This window comes from Dasypus novemcinctus, chromosome 2 (assembly GCF_030445035.2).
Source record: "Dasypus novemcinctus isolate mDasNov1 chromosome 2, mDasNov1.1.hap2, whole genome shotgun sequence".
In the NCBI taxonomy this organism is placed as follows: Eukaryota; Metazoa; Chordata; class Mammalia; order Cingulata; family Dasypodidae; genus Dasypus; species Dasypus novemcinctus.
Window position 1 is genome coordinate 9,240,953 of NC_080674.1, and position 18,515 is coordinate 9,259,467.

General features: G+C 46.0%; 1 protein-coding gene across 1 annotated transcript in view; it reads right to left on the reverse strand.

Moving 5' to 3' along the window:
• SEMA5A (semaphorin 5A) overlaps window positions 1-18,515 on the reverse strand; it is a 539,903-nt gene that overhangs the window by 431,293 nt on the left and 90,095 nt on the right. Inside the window, exon 2 of the mRNA XM_058306809.2 lies at window positions 1,364-1,459. The gene's annotated coding sequence lies outside the window, so the exon portion shown is untranslated. The remainder of the gene's footprint in view (window positions 1-1,363; window positions 1,460-18,515) is intronic.

The window sequence follows — 18,515 nt, forward strand, 5'->3', positions numbered from 1 at the left end:
GTATTATCATAATAAACATACACCCGAAACAACCTCAGACAGGCTCAATGTGAGCTTTAAATTTCCTTCCAGCTCTTGGATTGTGTGGTTCTCCATGGAGAAAAGGACAGAGGATGGAGACCCTCTGAGGTCTAAAACCTGCTAGGACTTGGTTTATGTCCTAGTTCCTTCATGACTAAATTAGGTAAAACTGAATCTATGTGGCCTCGAGGACACCAAATGTGGACACTCAAGTTCTTCTTCTCTAAAATGTAAGGACTAGACAAGAGAATTGCCAGTCTCTTTCAGCTGAAAATGTCTACACATCCACAGGGCCCAGTACAAGATCATTTAACCACCTTCCTTCTTCAAGAACACTGGAAACAGACAACCCATATTTTAGAGTGGGAACAGTTATCTATTTTACAAAAATTATACAAAAATTTGCATACAATTATAACACAATTACATGGAAGTCTCCAAGTATACAATTACACCAAAAATTATTTTTAAAATTATACAATTATACATCTATAACTAGGAAGGCATTTTGTGAAGTGACACAGGAAGGGTTTTTACTTGAGTTAGGGAGACAAAGTAAGTGGACATCAAATGTGGACACTCAAGTTCTTCTTCTCTAAAATGTACGGACTAGACAAGAGAATTGAGTATAAAAATATCACTAATAAAATCTTTCCAAGGATCCATGTATGTAATGAGATTTGGACCCTTTTCCCTTGCTCACTTGTTCCTCCCTGAGATGCCCCAATCCTCTTCCACGCCCCCTCTTCCAGTCCCCCTGAGAGGTAGGGCCAGGTATTAATGGAGAGGGAGACAAGGCTTAGCCTTCCCTGAAGTCGTGACCTCTGAGCTGGTCTTTGAAGACTCAGAGGCAGAATTGGGAAGGGGAGGGACCCCTGGGAGGTCGCGGGCCATTCCTACCTGGCGGCCAGTGGAATCAAGACGTGTGGAGGCCTGTCAGGGGAGGAGCTGCAGGACATCACTGGGCATCTGGGCCTTGCCCAGAGGTCCAGGAACCGCAGACAATCCCAGATCATAAATGTGAGAGCGCAATGGTCTCTGCTGCAAAATGACTCCAGGGGCGCAGAAGTAACTGGAGCAGAGTCGAAATGGAATGCAATTAGGGAATCACATTGAGTCAGAAAAATGCTACGATTCAGGGACAACTTTGGGGTCTTTGAGGTTCCTGGGTGATTTTGCAGTGAGATTAATCCAAAAGAGAGTTTTGTCATGAGAAGACTGGTCTTCCTGAAGACCATTCACTCCTACACTGCCATTTTAACATCAGATGTAAGGGAAGCTCATAAGCTATCAAAGTATCTCAGTAATCTTGGTTTCATCCTTCGCCACTTGGGTTTCTTACCAAGGAAAGAAAGGGTGGAAGCAGTGGTCCTCAATCATGTAGCATACAGAGACTCCACAGCCACAGGCACTCAAGCCTGACTCTTACAAAGCAGTGCTGCAAAAAAGAAAAAAAAAAAGATTCTACCATTAGACCTTTTTTTTGTCTTTATTTATTTTTTAATGTTACATTTAAAAAATATGAGGTCCCCATATACTCCCCCACCCCCCTCACCCCACTCCTCCCACAACAACCACCTCCTCCATCATCATGGGACACGCACTGCACTCAGTGAACACATCTCTGAGCACTGCTGCACCACATGGTCAATGGTCCACATTTAAGTTTACACTCTCCCCCAGTCCACCCAGTGGGCCATGAGAGGACACACAATGTCCAGTAACTGTCCCTGCAGTACCACCCAGGACAACTCCAAGTCCTGAAAATGCCCTCACATCACATCTCTTCTTCCCACTCCCCACCCCCAGCAGTCATCATGGCCACTTTCTCCACCTCAATGCCACATTTACTTCCATCACTAATCATGAATCACAATTCCAGAACAAAGCATCAGCAATTCCACTCCCATCCATACTCCACTCCTCCATTCTGGGATGGCTATGTCCACTCGACCTCTGTATCAAGAGGGTGCTTATATTATTAGCCCATTTTAAAAGAAGCTGTAGCCACTGGTCACCAACCCTAGACCATTCAATCAATACCCTGCTCAACCAGCATATGCTGCCTTAGAAACTTAAGGCTTGAAGCTGAGTAACCCAGGGTGGCTAAGAAATCTACAAACACAATTTGTCAAATGCAAAATACAATTGTCCTGCCTAAAGGCCATCAATGAATTTCCTTCTTTGGTAAGGGGTAAATAAAAATCCAAATACTGTTAACCAATTAATACAAATCTCATGAAATATCCAAAGGGACTTTTATTTCAAGCCCATTTTAATTACTTCAAGAGGCTGAAAGTCAAAATCAGATTGTTTGCACAAATTTACCTATTTTTTGACTGTTCTTTCATTCCATTTTTTTTGGAATATGTGATACCTTAAGGAAGGCATTTTAAACACAGGAGAAAAAGGCAGACGGTACAGAATAAACCATGTCAAAAAACTGGAGTTTGTATTTTATTTGCCTATCAATTTATCCGGTGCAGAATTATGAGAAACATAAGCCCGAATGCATAAAAACAAGTCACTTTACTAACACCAAAGAAAACTGTCCAACTGCCTCACTGAATTTATTATATAAAAATCCTGAAAGCTTGACATTTCTATCTGATAGAAAGACTACCACAAAACACCAGCCTGTCCATAAATGTGCCCGGCAGAACTTCAAGAAATAGGACCTTCCCATTTATTATGCATAAGCAGAACGTGGCCCTCATCGGTTAAGGATGCCCACTGCTTCACGCACTGAGTTCAGGGCTCACGCTTTTTCTGTTCTCCTACATCATCTCTTTTCTTTCTGCCCCTGCCTGTCTGCGGCTTCGGCTGCTATAAATTTGAAGCCTCCTGATGTTGTCTGGCCTCACCCATACACTCAGGTGGCAGCTGCAAATGACGAAAAGAAGTTGGGAGAACTTCCCAGAACGTCCTGGCTCTTGTTCTATGCATGACTCCCACACATTCTCCTTCAGTTTTTAACTGAAAGCCATTCGCCTGCTTAGAATAAACTGAATTTCAGCACCGCAGACTTTAAAGAATTGCACCTCTGCTGCAATGCCATTTTAGAATTTCACTTCCAACGGGGCTGATGTCATCAGGAAGCTCCTTCAGTTTGTTCCTGGGAAGCAGAGGGGGCCATATAACATTCCAACTCGCCCTCGAATGCATCCCATTCAGCCAAGGCACACTTATACATTCCAGCACAGCCAGTTCCTAGGAGGTCCCAGATCAGTCTCTGAAAATCTGTGACATCATCCTTTGGAAAGAAGGAGGCACAGATGTAAAACCTCGAGGCCAAGGGAGGGAAAGGGGAGCTCTCCCTGAGGTCAGAAGACATACTCCGTCTGGGAAAAATTTCTAGGAGCTCCCAATTTCTGGTACACAACTCCAGTAATATCTACTTTGGGTGTGGCAGCAAATATTTTTAGTTGGGATTTTATTAAATGGTATGCTTGAATATGTGAACTTCCTTTTTGACTCTTAAAACCTGTTTTCACAGCAATCACTAAGATTCCCTTGCATTTATTGGTTTATATATTAATCAATATTTAAATGAGGAAGTTGGACAGCTCTCTTGGCTGCTGTCAGGTATAGCTGGCAATTTCAACAGCCATCCATATGTCAGAATTAAATGAAAATCAGGGCTAACATTTAGGTCTAGAGGCTGAGTCAGTGATGGGGCAGACAACAAGCACTGCAGGAAAGAACACACTTCTGCTGAATGCGGGCCCCTCACATCAGACTTCCAAGTCCAAGCCCCTTGACCTTGAAAGGCTACACCCAAGGGAAGGATGGCCAAGGATGAACTCACAAAAAGCTGGGCAAACAGTAGCTCCCGTGGGAGCTGAAGTCCTACAATCCTACACACCCAAATGGGACCTTAGCAGCTTTTACTGTGCCTGGGATGACATCAACAGTGCAAAGACATTTGACCAGTGGGCACGCAGTGGCTAAGCTAGCAGCCAAGTGCCCTTCCGTGCCCGAGGGTCAGCCCAGACCCACCAGGAGATCAACCTCTGCAGACCGTCCACAGCTCAACACCACCCCACCCACGTCAGAGAGAGCGGGCGCAGAAGCGCAGGCACCACAGTGACGCAGCGACCGTGGCCAGGAGCTAAACTCATGTTGCAGACAAGGGTTCCTGCCGGCCCCTGCGACGCTGTCTAGAAAACAGAGAAGAAAATCCAAATGTAAAGGAACTGCAAAGCAGCTGAGGCTTGCGCCAGACATGAGGTTGGAATATTTTAAAGCAGACATTTAACTACCCATTAAATAAGAACGTGCTTGTTTTATTAACATATAAATCTACCGATCTGACTGAATTCCATATTACTCTTATTCTTTTCCCTTTTAACTGAGTATTAACCTTGGCATGAACGACTTCATAAATATCTACTGTAATTCTCCATTTTAACCCAGCCCCTGAAAAATCTACTGCCGTGAACTTATGTGCAGAACTGTCACTAAAATACTTTCTGATTTACAAACAATCCACCTTTCCCAGAAGTATTACCCAGTAGCCGCTCTTAAAATTCTCTCAAAATTAAGATGCATAAACGAAATGTAGGTATCAATCATAACTTACTAAGTTCCCATCCACACACGACTTTCTCCTAAGTGCAGCATTCTCCTGCCCTTTCTGCTCAGAATGAGGTAGGTGTGGATTCAAACATTCTTATGGACAGCAAAGGTCGGCTGTGTGGCAGCCTTTATCCTACAGATCCTTGAGAAATGGTAAAACTCTGGGCCAGTCTTAAGAGCTCAGCCTAGAGCTTGGAGCATAGCAAAATGACACTGGAAAGAGAATGAAAACCAACAATACCAAATGGTATCATAAAGACACATAGTGGGGTGATGGAAAGAGGCTTGGAAACCTATAAACTGCTGGGCCGGGGAGCCCCACCTGCGAAGAATTCTACCAATGGCTGTAGGGTTTGGTCGCGATACCCCGCTGTCAGTCAGTCTGTCAGGTAACCAGCATGCTCAGCGCCCCTGCAGGGCCTTACACGGCAGGGTGGTGAGAAGGCAAAGCAAGCAGGTGTGATGCTCTCGGGAGCTCGCAGGAGATACTGTGTGGTTCATTTGCTGTGCAATTCGGTCAGAGAGTTTATTTCCAGGAGGAAGAGTTGAGGAAAGCTTCCTGGGGGGAGAGGAATTTGTCCTGGGCTTGGTGGGATGGTTAAGAGATGGGTAGGGTGTGAAGAGAGATGCAGAAGTTTGCGCGTGTGTGGTAGATGGCAGGGAGAGCACTGCTGATGAAGTCAAGGTGGATAAGAAGACAGAAGATCCGAGTCCCCTCAGACGGAAGCCAAAAGCCAGGTGGCCAGAGCTGCTCTGAGAGGTCCTTGGAGCTGAGTATCCCACACCACCACTGGGGGAGGGGGAGCTGGTAGAAACCCCAACTCTGGGGCTACCCAAGATGGGGACATGCAAATTGAACTGGGATGGGTGAAACGAAGCAAGTCTAAGGTGAAAAATCAAGATGGCCGGGTAGAAAGAACCATAGAAGGAAAGCTGGCCCCATCTCCAATCTGGGGGAATCACAAGAGAATGACTTCCTGCTGAGGGGCAGGAAGAGGTGACATCGAATGTGCAGAGAAAGCAGGGCACTGACAGGGGGAGGGGGCGGAAGGGCAAGGCAGCGAGTCAAGGCTGCCCGCCCTCAAGGTCACTGCCGAGTCTGGAAGGAGCCACTCCGGGCAGCTAGTGGGTGGGAAAAGGCAGCAACATGCAGATTGTGGGGAACTTAACGGGAAAGGAGACTGCAGCCCACCAGAGGGGCAAGTGCTGAAGGTCAGCGGAATAGCAAGTTGAGAAGGGCCTTTAGGGGGTCAGCCTGGCAGCTCTGAGAGGAGACAAGAAGGGGGGAAGCCGCCACGGGAGAAGGCGAGCTGTGAGGAGATGACTGGAAAGGGAAGAATCAAGTTCAAGGATATTTGCGTACAGTTGGTTCTTTATTATCCACAGTAGTTATGATCTATGATGTCAACACAAACACGGACTCAGCAAATCCTGAGCCACTGCTCCCCAGGGAAAAACAGGGTTAGGTTTCTACCAACTGGTCACAACATTTTCATCAGCCAATTAATATATAACCTTGTTTTATGTGTACTGCTGGTCAAAGGCAGCTTATTTATTATATAGCTGTGATTCATTAACATGGAACTTGCAGCCAATGGCATTATAACTCACACATGAGTGAAGCTCATCTAACACACATATTTTCTCCGTAAGGCACATCGCAGTCTTCCTGCATTTAGGAACACTAGACAGCACTTTGGCGCTATGCAAGGGCCATTGTAAAAAGTGAAATCACCAGCAAACAGCACAAAAATGGGGGGAAAGTGGTACAAAGTATACTACGTCAAAGACATTTGTTTCTAGCATTAAGAACTAAAACAAGACCGGGTGTTGCCTTATTCAACCTGGGCTGGGAATATGTGCATCAGGCAATTCCAATTTTTCACAGCCTTGCATATTTCTGCAAATGCACATGAAAGTGCATTGAGCATGGATCTTTGGGTTATAGATAAATGTCAGTGAGTAGATGAAGTCACAAATATGCAACTGGCAAATAATGAGGCTCAACTATAAGCGGGAATCCCATATCTAGATGGAGAGGAGAAACGCACAAGGAGAGACACAGCCAAAGCTCCGGTTTTGAACCTGAAGGTCTCAGAGGCATCTCTGAAAGGAACTGGACCCAAAGTTTTCACTGCAGGCACAGTCCAGGAATCCAGAGTAGCTGGGCATGCAGTCTGGGGCTTGAAAATCAACATTTGAAACATAGGAGCTACAAACGGAAGTTCTCCAAAAGAGCATATTCTGTACTCCCTGAAATACATTATCTATTTAAAGTAGATTTTCAAATATTTTAAATAAAAGGATGATCAATCCCAGTCTACCTTTGAACATCATGAGTGGCAGATGTAATAGAAACCTCAGTCTAGAAATCAGCCTGCCCTAAAAGAGGAATGAATGAATTTAAGACGCGATCATACACAACGAGAAACGGAACTTTCCAGCTGCCAGGTCCCTTTGTGGAGAATCCAGCACGGGGTGAAGAGGGGCTGAAGAGGGTCGGTGGCTTTTCCTGAGCTCGCCAGTGCCCCTTCCCCCACTGCCCCAAGCCCTGCCCGGGCAGTCTCTGCTAGCTTCTCGACACAGGTGTCCTCCCTGGTGCAGGAAGACACCAACCCCACTGCTCAGGATCAAGATGCTGCCCGGGAGAAAGGAAGCCTCTGTGGACTGGGGAGCCCCAAGAAAGCAGGGGACTAGAGGACAGGAGAAGAGACAAGGAAGTACCAACGGTAGAGAAGATGGCAGAACCAGGGAGAGGGGAAAGGAAGGATTTGGGAGGCGAGGAGGAGAGGAGAGAGAAACTGACATAACCGGATGGCTCTGAAATGGTGCAGAATTTCAACGACAGAAATAAACCGGTGCAGGAGGCTGTGCTCCTGGCGATAGGAGGAGGGTGGCCTCCTGGCCTTGAGCTGACAGCCTCTGCGCCCAGCTGCCCCCACAGTCCTAAGCAAAAACTCCAGCACTGAAGAAAACAAGCTGATGGAGAAAAAGGAAGTGCCACACAAAGCTTGGGGTGATGAGGAAAGCACCTGTTAGAAGGCAATGGCTGCCACGAGTATGGCGGGGACCTGCCCTCCCAGCCCTCCATGCCCGCCCGGCTGGAGTCGGAGACCCGTCGATGAAACTGGTTCACTTGGATCCCCCCAAATATAAGACTCGCCTTTGCTTTCTGTGGAAGATAGGGTCAGATTTCAAGTGAAAATAATAGTGTTTTTCTAAAGGTGGATCTGTTGATTTGCTCACTTTGACCTTATTTGACATGATGATGCCTGAACATCATAAAAGCAAAGTTAGAAAGTGATGTGATGTGGTAGTTCCCCTCTCTGGGTTTTCTCTTTTCTAAAGGCTTCCTTGCACGCTTGGTCTATCGGCCTGGCCAGCAGATGCAATCTGTAGCATGCCCTGGCCAAGTCCACCTTTGCAAACAGGCCTCTGAATGAAGCAGCGTTTCCCAAAGGGATCATTGGTGCACAGAGCTGTGGATTTAGCAAGCTGAGATCTTACCCCAAAAATGTGTGATGCAACAAGTGTTCAGGAAAAAAAAAATACATTCAAAACCAGGTTTTGGGAGCTGTTGTAACTAAACAATATCTTATTCCAAAAAAAAAACCAAAGAGATACTCCGCCTTACTTTTCATGCCAGCGTCCACAGCCCAGCAGACACTCTTTTCCGTGAATCCCCATTCCATATCAGAATGATATCAGAGAATGACATGCATGACACTCTAGCTATGGGGAAGTTCTCTGTCCTCAAGGAATTCACCTTTGGAGTAGCTTTTCCCCAAATCAGAAACGATCTTGTTAGTAAACAGCTTATTATCTTCTACGGAGTTAATGTTCCATACTGATCAAGGCCATTTAATGAGCTTCTTGGTAATTCTCTCATGTGCCTGAAAAAAGGCAAGCGCCAGATATCCCTTCTGACTCTCTTAGAACCTAAGCAAGAGCCCATGGAGATGAGCCCCTGAGCTAGCCAAGGCTTGATGGACAGTGAGCCCCCTGTGAGAAGACAGCATGACTTGATGTCACAGTCATTTAAGGATGCAAACATCTGGTTTGGAGGCTGGCAGGGGCAGCTCCTACCTCCCCCAGCAGAAGAGCATGCACTTGTGTAAGCTGCATCCAAAGAGTGAGACGTGCAAGGAACAGAAATGCACTTCCCACTTGGAGCCTGCATTCACCGATCCTGCTGAGACCCTCCTCTCCATGAGACAGAAGTCATCGTGGAAGATGATGGTTAGAAAGATTAAACAGCAGAGAGCCACAGAAAAAAGAAGGCAGAAACGGGGGATCTCATTTCTCAGAGCACTGACTAATCCAAACAACATTTGGGAAGAAAGAAACCCAATTGTTTTCCATGGAGTCTTCCTGCAGATCATCCTTTGGTGAGCATTTAAAGCTGCTAGTAATTGCTGACCCTGGAATGCAGTTATTGCCTCAGTAACTGGGAAAAAAGCTGGAGTAAAATGCTGCTTAGTCCATTACTTCCACATGAGACAATGAAATGTGTTCTGAGCTGCAAAGAGGCCTGGGAGCAGAGGGGAAAAATGAGAGGCACAAAAAGGATTTCCTTTTGAAAGCCAACAAGTCACCCCAAACCGAGCAACTGCTCAAAATAAGCAATTCCTAAAATTGGCTCTCTCAGGACACTAAGGTCTCTAAATAGAGAATGTTTCTTTACTTCTGTCCCCATGTGCCAACTTTTTAAAGAGCAGGCTTCTTTCAAGTAGGCAATTTTGAAGCGTTTGTGTAAATGGTTAATTTGCAAGGGCAACTGGCCTCTCTGCTTTCATTTTGACAGCCAAGTTGATCCATCCTTTGAAGACTAAAACCTCTGTGCCCAGAAAGAGGAGGGTGTCCAAGGCCTTTCAAAAAATGTGGTCTCTCAATTTCTGCTTGTTCAGAACAACACACTGAACAAGACAACCCATAAATAGGAGAATGTTTTATTTGTTTTCTTTATTAAAGCAGAAAGGAAGGACATGGGTTCTTAACAGGAAGAGGGAAATGTCTACCACGGGTCAAACTCACAACTGACACCAAACCCACCCCCCCAGAATGAAGGTGAACTAAGGTGGGCAAAGATCTGTTGCTTAGAATATGAAGAAGGACGGGGGTTTCTCTGCCCCTGGAAAGATGGAAGGTGTTGTGAAATTAATGAAGAACTGAGAGTGAAATGGTAACTGGCCAAATCAATCACAAAAATATTTCCTTAACAAAGCAATGGTAGCAGTTTGGCAAAAGCTTCTAGCTACAAAGGATGTTTTCCCTCAAACTCAGTCAAGAGAAATGAAAAACTATTCTCTTTTAACTCCGTAAGGGAAGTGAGATTAGTGTAAATCCACACGAGCAATCCAATATGCCTGTCATTTCTAGGTTCTCCATGACTTTATTTATCTTCTGTGTCAAAACTCTAAGGCTAATGTTTTCTATGGGACATGGTGATCTGGGCCAAGCAAATTATGTTTTGACTTACGAGACAAACTATGATGTTGTTTTCTAGCTTCAGCCTAGAAAATACTCTGAAGTCATTTCAGAATGTGCATCTCTCAGAAGAAATGAAGAAAAAAAGCTTCTAAATCCTTCTGAAATCAGTGCCAAGGACCTGATGAGTCTTTCATGGTCAAAGTTGGGCACCAAGATCCAACAAAGGAAAATGTAACCCGATTTTTGTGTGTAGGGAAGTTGCTCAGGGGTATGAATTATTCCATCTAACCATTAGTTCCACACCTTTGTGACTACAAGGTACTAAGCACTATATGAAACTCCAGGTGTGCTGCATAACCCAAAATCTCATTCTGTTCTATTTGTCATCCTCTCAAGATAAATTAATGATAAAAATAAGAAATCAGCTACTACGTAATGGGCCAGATGGCATCTTACCTTCCTACAAATATTGCTGTGTTTAGAGTGCTTACACATGGGAAAGAATAAAAAAGAACAAAAAGATTTCTCCTGCACTCATTTGGCATTCGGCAATGAGTCATGTCACCCGTTTCAGCACAGAGTCTCAAATGAAGAAAGGACGCAGCTTCAATAAAGTACAAAAAAAAGCGTTGTCAGCTGGGCTGGCTTAGTCAGGATGCTCATCTGCCCGTTCTGGAGCCTTCATCCCAGAGACTGATCGAAATGGACAATCTAAAAGGGACCGGGTGGTGGGAATATCCTGAGGTAAACCTGCCAGGGAAGCGGATGCTCCTTTGTGCTAATCAAGATGCTGCTTGCATTTTCTTTGCTACACCCACTCTTAAAAATGCAACCCGGGAGATTGATTCAACGGTGTCCTCGCTAACTTTGTCCCTTGCTTGAGTTCAACTGTGCAACCTAAAATATCAAACCTGGGAGAGCAACGATGAGTAATCATCTTAGGAAATAACTGAGCTTACTTCTTATTAAGGGAGCCACAGTTAATCTGTAACCGTCAGGTTCAATAAAAGCTCACTCCGTTGGACTAAATGGGAAACAAGACGAGTTGGAAAGGCAGGCCGTGCTTTACAAAATGGCGTTTCATTGTTCCCACTGCCAAGCTCTGCAACAACGTGACAAGCCGAGTGCAGCGCTCGGAAGGTGAGCTCCTGCCCCCCCTCCCTGCCCACCGCTGCGGGTGGGCTTCTGTTTCCTCATAAGCTGTTGAAAAGACAACTGCCCTCCCCAGCCGAGGAACAGTATAAAACTGACCACTGGTGTTGGGTCGGTCTTTGCCCTCTAATTTCATAAGCCTCTGAAAGAGTGGTAGGCATTCAATTGATTCAGGAGCTAAATCCAGAACTCCATCTCCCTTGCCCTTTAGATGATACCGTATGGGGTCAGCATCCACTCTCGGACCACTCCTCCCAGTAGCCAGACCCGGTGGCACTCTGAAATCTGCAGGTGTCCCTGGTGTCCCAAGGCGTTGCCATGCCTCTGGGATCCAGGACTTCCTTGGATCAACTGCTACCGTGTATTTGCCTGCCTCTGCCTACTTGATTTTGTATCCTAAAGCCAGGCCTCGATAAATGAGCATATATTCACAAAGGCCATTTGATGAGATGCCTCGTTTGCATCTCAGGAATGTGTCTCAGCTCACGTCAAGGACCAACCCTAAGTTAGATCCAAGAGATAGTCTTCCATGAGGCATCGCGGCATCCAACCCTAACTCCGACATTCTGACAAATATTAAAATCACCAAGAAAAAGAGAAGCCTAACGCTGAAGGGGACCTGGAGGGATGTGGTTCGGCTTGTGTTCCCCTAAAATAATATGCTGAAGTCCTACCTCCAAGTCCCTTACTGGGCATGTGAACTTATTTGGAAATTGGGCCATTGCAGATGGAATCGGGCAAGTTAAAACCAGGTCAGGCGGGGCAGGGTCAGTCACTAACCCAACGGGACTGGTTTCCTTATGAGGAAAGTAAATGTGAACAAAGACAGAAGGGACAACTGAGGCAGAGACACCATGGATTGCTGGTGAGCTCCACCAAAGAAAGCCAGGAAAGGGGCACAGGCAGATTCTTCTCCACAGATTCTGGAGGCAGCCTGGCCCTGCCAACACTTGGACATTGGACTTCAGAAGTGTGAGCGCATTGCCCCCTGGTTTATGGTCCTCTGTGACAGCAGCCACAGGACGCTAGCACCTAGAGCCTGCCCTCTTCTCACCCACGCTGAGGACGGCTGGGCCCCGAGCCGGTGCTGGGATGGCCGCTGGGCACAAACCACTTCCTGACCGGTGAGAAGAAACTGCCCCTTCCTGGCGCCAGGGCCTCCAGGCTTGATCCCGTCTTTCCTCAAAACAAAATTCTCTTTCCACCTCTCTTTATGAGGCTTTCAAGCCACTGAGGAAGCTTCCGGTTCAGGCGCCTTCTACAGTGCCTCTGGCTTGCATGTCCCGTCCTCGACCATGGCCTTCGCGCTCTGGTGAACTCCACGCTGAGGGCAGACACCCTGAGCCAGCACGACACTGCCCAACGGAGCTTAAAGGCAAGCTCACAGAGCCACTCTATGTCCTCAGGGATGTCCCCAAGGAGAGAGGGCAGCACTCCTGCAAGGAAGAAGTGCAGGGCCAACAGTGACCAGGGAGCAAAAGAATTTTTCCCTAAGTCCTATAAATACGCCTTCTGGAAAGCTCCTGCTTATGTCAACAATTCCCTCAGTAAACCCCCTTTTTCACAGAGAGCAGGCCACTTCCTAAGTAAAAATGATTCCAAGTTCTGAATAAATGATGTTCAGTCAAACTGCAGTGTCTCCAGAGCAAGCAGCGCAGCAGGCATTCATTAATGCAAAACCCAGTGCCGCTTCCTGGGCTCCCACTGTCTGTCCATCAACAGGACTTCAGGCACCTCCTTGCACCCAGCACCTACCTGAAAGCATCCCACCCTCGGCTGGCAGCCTCCCCCTCCTCCTCAGTTTACCATAGAGAAAAGCCAGAAGGTTCTCCCTTCTCAGCACCCGGTGTTCTATTTGACACGCGGCTTTAGAAAACGAGTACGTGCTCCGGCCAAAAGAAAAATGACATGATGACGTTATTTACCAAATGAAAAATTTAAGGGACTTTCAGATCATTTCAGCACCAGACATTCATGATGGTTCGGTGGCACTGACTTCAGAATGTTCATTTTAACCTCAGCTTTATTAGTTTATACTGGGTCACTTTCAGAATTCCCATCAACCACCACTTAGACCTATAGAACTGCCCCCATTACTTGAGCACCATGCGCCTCATAATTAAATTCCAGAGATTTAAAGAAAGGTTTATATGACTGGTGGAGAGGATGAAATCGAGTCACACTGCAATGATACCAAGTCCTGTCCTTGCTTTGGCAATTTTCCAAACTCTGTAGACTCAAGTGTTAAACTCTTATCACTCAGGCTTCTCACGCGTGTCCTTTCTTTCCTGGACCACCAGTATCCAGCAACGCGGCAGAGAGCGTCAGGACAAAATCTGTCTATCTCTACCCTGACAGCCCCATCAGGAAAACCATCTTCTCACTCATGGGCTGTCCTGAAATTCAGCGGTCACTGTAAACATCAGGGAAATTAAACGGTACATAAAAGCCCACAAATGGAAGGCTGACGGCATTGTGGGGGAGGTGATAAGACCCAAACTTACACAAGATGTCCTGCTGGCAGCTCACCTATCCCCCTGCTTCAGATTGTTCTGGGAGGAAGGGATGTGGCTAGTCTTTATAAATGACACTGCCTCAAGACATGACCCATTTCTAAACATTGTAAAACAGCTGTAAGTCAGAAAAGGGGCATGGACTCTTGGTGACAACTGTCTATTTCAAAGACCTAAAGGTAAGTCACCAAAGGATAATTTGCTAGAATAAGATGGTGTCTATCGCCATTTTTTAAGAGAGATCAACTCCACCCGCAGATTGGTGCTCCCCTATTGTCACATGCTGAAGTACACAGGGGTCTTCCCCAGAGCCGAAGTAGATGCAGATTAACCACAACCAATCATGAGGTAAGAAAGCGCAAGATCAGAAATTGCCCTGCTTTCAGGACTTCTCTCCACTGTGACACTGAGGTCCCCGACACCTTTCCTCAATGCCAAGGGTGGCCCACGATAACACTCCCTAGCAGGAGAGGCACATTTAACTAGTGGTGAAGAGGGTGTTTCTACCTGGATCACCCAGCAGAAGGGAAAGAAAATGAAAGTAGAATACTTCTCCTCGACGGCTTTCAGCCCCACACCTAATCCATCCGGCCTCCCTGGAGAAACTGTCCAGAGAAGCAGACTCTTCCCTTTGCCCCCTCCCTCCATCCTGTACCCCATTTATCTGCCCTGAGGCTCAGCATTGGTCTATTCTGTCTCCTCACAGGTGACAGACTTAGCCAACAGGAAGGGCGGAGAGTGAGGACAGCATAGGCTTTGTTCCCTCAAGAACGTTTGCTCTGGTAACTGTCACTACTCAGAAGGTATCTTCATTCTGGGCGAAGTCACAGAGGGAGCCCCCTTCTTCTCAATTCCAATTTATTTTGATAGACACCTGGCTGTCAAGGAAAGGCACGCTTCCCAGAACCAAGACGTTGCCCAAGAACTCCAAAACTGCCCTTATCGTGTCAGCAGCTTGGGAAGAAACTGCAGTGGAATCACAGCCGACACTCCAGTACCCCTGACAGTGCGCTCTTCCACTCCAGATGAAGCCAAACCTGCCCCTACCTGCTTCCACGTGAGGACAGAGCAGGCTGGCTCTGTGTGTTTAGAAGGAAGTACCATGACTGTGTTACAATAAAATTCAAGATGGGCTTCCCAAAAGGAGGCCACTTCCTTTAACCCAAATCAAACAAACCTGCTCAGCTTCTGGTCACACTCCCTAGATAAAATTCAAAAAGAGGAGCTAAGGATGCCAGGTCAAATAGTAAAATAAGACCAACCTGAGCCTCCTCGTTCATCTTTTTATTCAAGGTGTTATTTATCACAAGGCTGAAATATTTGTACTTATCTGAAAGAGCTGTTCTACTCCAGGTCATCGCACAAGCCTTAAAGCGGAGACACAATGGATACTGCTAGAAGGCAGGAAGGAAAGCTCATTCTTCAGGAAGCCACAGGAGGCCTAATTCATCACCCCTGGTGGACGGAATGGCCTGAAGCATCAGAGGCTGTAAAGTCTATCAAACAACTCAACTGCCTATCCAACGTGATGGTTAAGTTCATGTACCCACTTGGCTAGGTCATGGGTCCAGCTGTTTGGCCAACCACCAGCCTGACTGTTACTGTACGGGCATTTTGTAAATGGATTTCCATCTGTAATCAGTTTGAGTGCATCTACAGCTGGTTCCATCTACACTCAACAAAGGGGACTGCTCTCAGCAATTTGGGGTGTCTCCTCATTCAAATAGTTGGAGGTCTTAAAATCCAGAACTGAGGATTGCAGGAACCCAAAAGAATTTCTGCCTCTACTTCAGCCAACTTCCCCTTGAGAATACAGACTTAATAGACTTCAGAATCACCTTTAACAGTTTCCAGCTTACAGCCTGCCGTACGGAATTCAGACTTGCCAGCCTCCATGGTCACATGAGCCAATTCCTATAATACCTGCAGTATCTCTCCCCTCTCTGGATAACTAGACAGACAGACAGACAAACAGACAGCTAGATAGGATAGATAGTTATAGTTCTCGGAAAACTTTGGTGAATATGCCCAACATGATTTTTCTTCCACCAATGATGTCTAATCACCAAGGACACTGTGATAGACATAAAATCCTACTGTGTAACCACGAGGCCAAGCATCTGTCACCTACCGAATTCAGAGTTCTAAAGGAGTCAGATCACTCTAGACATTATTTCTTTCATATGGCAACTGACATTCATGACAGTAAAAGAAAATGAGGGCTGAAGGACAGGAGCAACACATACTATACCATCATAGTTTCCCCAGCTCTATACTAAAGAAGGTCAACAGGCAAACACAGCAGTGGATTCCAGGTTTGTTCGAAAGCAGAACAGACAGTACACCAAAGGGTAACCAGCTCAACAGAGGGAGGAGGGGTCAGTCCAGAAAAACACAGAAGACACACATGAACTGCTCACTCCAGACGAGCAGAGGGTGGCCCACAACTCACCTGGCTGAGGGCAAGCTTCAGGACCCTCAGTGCCTGGCATTAACTACGATGGATACAGGCACTTCTAAAGTCATCTAGAGAGAGAATTTACACCATCAGAAAGAGAGACTACTAACAGGCATCAGGGAAGACAGGCCAGGGCCAAGGTCACGTGTGGGGCAGAGACTCTGGCCTCGACTCCCAGATATCTCTATTGTGTAAGGTGGACTCCAATCCCTGCTGTCTAGATTTCAGGGGTGGTTACAGTCTAGAGAGTTGATTATATCTCCTGACACTTGTGATAACACAGTCCTGAAGACAGAGGCTATTAACTTGAACTTGCAAATACCAACACAGGTTGTACAGGGCCCACTTGACATATTCTTATCTGTGTGCTGAACGGGGAAACACTTACCACACAGTGGGTGATGGAGAAAAAGTTAAACTGGTGCAGAACAGTGCACACTGTTATTTCCAGTTTAGGAAAATCTTATCTTAAGGGAATTGAACCACTTTTAGTACACTGGGCTCTGTCACATCAAAACAAAAGAAGCAAAGCTACTCATAAGAAAAAAAAGGTCCAAACCCAAAGCTTCTTGTTTCCTGATGACACCTCTTCTCCTCTCCCACCGTCTCCCCTTTTATTACAGTCCTAAAAGCTGTACTACTTCTGGCAGGGAATTGACTTCCTTTTAAACTATTTTCCCCCTTGGGAATGAAGGGGAGGGGAAAGGAGGGGAGTGACTCTTTCCCCACCTCTACCTCTATAATAGAAAGTGAGGAAAAATAAAAAGAATTGACGTTTGCCCTCAGATTAAAAAACACACTAATAAATTAATAAATTTTAATTTCCACATTTTAATTTCCAAATTCAAGAAAAGAAGAGTAATTTCTCTCATGAGCATGAAAGTCTAAGTTGCTAGGTTCCACAAATGCACCCATAAAGAAAATCCCAAGACTTCGTAAGAGCAATGCCAGGTCTGAGCTCCTCAGCCAGAGTGGGGGAGTCAGGGCTGTTGGAGAAGAAAAAGGTACATAAAGCCATGGGCAGTTTATGTGTATTCCACATAATACATGGAGCATGTATTATTCCATGCTCTTTTCCCTTTTCTTCATTCTCTCTGCCTTTCTGTTTACATGGGAGCTGCTTTTATGCCACTCTCAGAAGACATGAGCGGCTCTTACAATGGCATACCTGTCATGTTACATATACTGATTGGCTGGTGTGTGTGCCCATCCATCAGGAGCTGAATGCAGTTATGCTGTATCATTGTTTCCCAGACATGGCCAAGAAACAGCCAGGATGCTCAGGCCATTTCACTATTACGCACTCGCTGCCCCAACATGCAACATATCCAAATCAAGCAGAATGGCGAGGAGGCACAGAAGCTTCACTGCACAGGGGTCCATGTGGCCATTTGTCAGCCATCCCCTGAGGCAGTGAGCACTGCAAACCCACCACACCTCCTCTAGTGGAGTTCCCTGGTTAGTCAGCATATTACCAAGTCATTTCTAGAGAAAAGAAAATCAAGACCAGCAGGCAGTGCACTGATATGGATAAGCCAGAACAGGAAAATGGTTTCCAAGAAGGATCGAGCAATCCTGCAATAAAAAATCATGAGAATTAAAAAAAGAAAAAGACTACTCCATCTGTTTCTTCAGCCAAATCTAGGTTTAGAAAAAAAAACTCACTGGTTTCTCAGAATACTAGATGCTGAAATAAGGATGTGGATGTAAGTTCACCAAGAGCTTTAAACAGATCTGGGGAAACATGAAAGGAAGGCTTAAGCGCCAATAAGGCTCTAAACTAAAAAGCAGAGAAATGGTTGTATTTGACTAAAACTTCCAGAAGACCCTTCTTCTGAGAAGGGAGAGTGGATCAGCAGGAGACATATTATCTTGAGAGCCAAGAGAGCGATCAAAAGAGTTTGAGGACTACCCAGAGGAGGTGCTTGAAAAGAATGAAGTCTTTGTCTGCCAATTACAGCAGGAGCCAGATCTTTGTTTCCCAGAAGCCTGTAGTTAAAGGACTTAGATTGGGGCATAAATTCTAATTAAAGTAAATCTTTCTGTGTTCCCCGCAGAATTTCCACTCACCAGCTTCCTCTTTCAGCAGGGCTGGAGGGCTACCCAGCTCTACAAAGGGCTGCTCTGTCCCCCCGCCCAGTCAGGGAGGCAAGTGTGTGTCAGGGTCACAGGCTGCCGTCCTGGAAAGTTTAATCTGTCACCAGCAACCGGCTGCGAATAATTGCTTCTGTACAATGAAGCGTCCAGCTCTGGGTGCAGGTGAAAATCATGGTTTGGACAGGGGAATGGAGAAAAGAGAGGGCGACTGGAAGCAGACAACACAATGAAACATAACAAAACATGAAAATTAAACACCTCTACCT